Source organism: Dasypus novemcinctus, chromosome 19, assembly GCF_030445035.2.
Source record: "Dasypus novemcinctus isolate mDasNov1 chromosome 19, mDasNov1.1.hap2, whole genome shotgun sequence".
NCBI classification, from domain to species: Eukaryota; Metazoa; Chordata; class Mammalia; order Cingulata; family Dasypodidae; genus Dasypus; species Dasypus novemcinctus.
This window is the reverse complement of record NC_080691.1, coordinates 77,337,656-77,340,277: the sequence shown is the minus strand read 5'-3', so window position 1 is coordinate 77,340,277 and position 2,622 is coordinate 77,337,656. Positions and strand designations below refer to the sequence as shown.

At 38.5% G+C, this 2,622-nt stretch overlaps 1 pseudogene; it reads left to right on the top strand.

Moving 5' to 3' along the window:
• Window positions 1-293: 293 nt before the first annotated feature.
• On the top strand, window positions 294-1,549 carry LOC131272982 (integral membrane protein 2B pseudogene; annotated as a pseudogene).
• Window positions 1,550-2,622: the final 1,073 nt, after the last annotated feature.

Here is a 2,622-nt window from a genome sequence, read left to right as displayed (position 1 = left end):
GAAATATTTTTAAAAATAATTTTAAAATTGTAAATCAAAGGGAATCATAAAGAAACTGATAAAACAATCTACAGAATGGGAGAAAATAGTGGCAAACCCTATAACAGATGAGTTAATATCCAGAATACATAAAGAATTTTACAATGTTATAAAAACAAGCAACTCAATTAATCATTGGCAAAGAATTCACCACCTCCACTCCTGCCAAGTGGTGTGGAGCTGAACCCAGCTGAGAAAGTTGCACCTTAGAGCCCACTACTGCTCCAACCACTCCAAGCACCCCAAAGAGTACCATGCTGAATGTGAAATTCAACTTGGCTCTTGCCAAGATGTAGGCCAAGAAGGACAAGACCAAGTATAACAAGGAGGTGCTCATCATCCTCCCAGTGCTGTCACCATAGACTGCAAGGGCCTGAAGAAGTGGTACCAGTTGGTCAAACAAGAGCCTTGGTTGGTGCAGATGCTTTGGACTAGAATTCATGCTTGCAGATGTCATTCTGGAGGAGCATACCTATTGTATTAGTCTGCCTAAGGAGTACTGATGCAGAGTACCAGAAATCTGTTACCTTTTAAAAGTGATATTTATTTGGGGTAAAAGCTTACAGTTACAAGGCCCTAAAGATTGTTACTCAAGTTTGTTTCTCACCAAAGTCAGTTGCCACATGTTGAAGCAAGATGGTCACTGATCTCTGCCTGGTCTCTCTTTCCTGGGCTTCCACTTCCTCTTGAAGCTCCATGAGCCCAGCTTCTTCATGACCTCAGCTGTAGGCTAGCATAGGGCTTGTCTCTCAGGACTTCCTATATCAGTCTCAACTTTCTTCCCAAGGTGAATGGCTCATCTCCCTTCTCAGGGTCCCAGGATCAAAAATGGCAGAACTCTTCCTGAGTTTCTTCTTGAGTGAGTGTTCATTTATATCAGCCCACCAAGGGGGCAGGAACTCAACTTGCATCGCACCTTACTAATGTGGTCAAACCAAAGACATTATCTAAACAAGTAATTTAATCATGGCCTCCCCAACTGAATCCAATATAATCAAATGGCATCACACAGAAGAATAGATTAGTTCATAAGCATAATCTCTCTTTCTGGGATTATAAATAATCTTAAAATGCCACACCTGGACAGATATTTGCACTTCAACCAGATGACACGTACTACTGTGGATTAAAGTACATCAAAGATGATGTCATCCTAATAAGCCTCCTGAATATGCCAACAGTGCTCACTGCAGTCAGCAATTGAGAAAATATTAAGTTCCTTGAGGAAGATAAGGTTGAACTCATCAGTGCACCTATCACCAAGTGCATAGTTTCTGATCTTGCAAACATTGCTCATGACTTCAACAAGAAACTCACAGCCTATGTAGATCTTACCCAGGATAAGGGCTATGTTACATCTCTGAACATGACAATTGTTACACCACCCAGAATCCTGTTGGAGTTACTTATGAGGCTTGGAATTGTCCTGAATGATATTGCAGGGACAGATGCAGGACATTATACATCCTGCCATAATCCCCTGAATGGAATGGGAAAGAGTGAAAACTAAAATGTAAACTATAATCCATGCTGTGTAGCAGTGTTCCAAAATGTTTTCATCAAATGCTACACTGACAAAAGAGGTTGTTGGTGTGGGAGGAGTGAGGGATGGGGAGTGGGGGTATATGGGAACCTCACATTTTTCATGTAACATTTTGTGTGATCTATGTATTAAAAAATAATTAAACAACAAACAAACAAAAAAGACTGGAACCCATTTGTCTCAGCCCTACATGATTCATGAATACATTATTGCTCTTCATATTCAAAATGTTGAAAACCTGCCAGTAATCCTTCTCCTTTCTCTTCCAGGTTCTATTGACTTTTACCTACTTGCTTCCCATTATTTTTTCTCCTGTATATATCAATTTAATTCTGCTTATCAGGACTCTAGTAATCTCAATTAAGGACAATTTTGCTGGCAAGACCTTAACTAAAAATGACATCCAAAGATTGTCCTATGTACAATAGATTCACACCCACAGTAAAAGATTAATATATGGAACATGTTTTCTGAGTACACATCTCCAAGCCAGTATACTGGGCATTTTGATATTTTCATGTGTTATTGATCGAATTTACACTCTGCTCTGTCTGTTCCTTAACCTTATATCCCATCTAGTGTTGTGTAATAAATGTCCTTGAATGCCAGGATCTAACAATATAAGAGGAAATTAAACACATTTGTCAGCTTTCACAAGAATTGCCTTTGTAAGTGGTTTCATTCAGAACTTAGTTGTTATAATATTCAGTTTAGGGTCTAAACCATAGTCAAAGCCTACTATCTTCTCCAGGGTTTCCTACACATATTTCTTGTACTGATTAGACAGCAAAAAAAAAAAAAAAAAATTACAAACCATACCAACAATCAGGAAGACATGGCCCACTCCTATGAACAAACTAAAAACCAGAAAGAGGAGCAGAATATCAAAAAAATAATGAAAGCTGTCCAAACAAATATGATGGGCCAACTTAATGAAGTGAAGGAAGAGATTAAAGATATTAAGAAAATACTTGGAGAGCACACTGAAGAAAGCGTAAACAGACCCAAAAAGAAAATGGATATAAAGGTGATGAATGGCA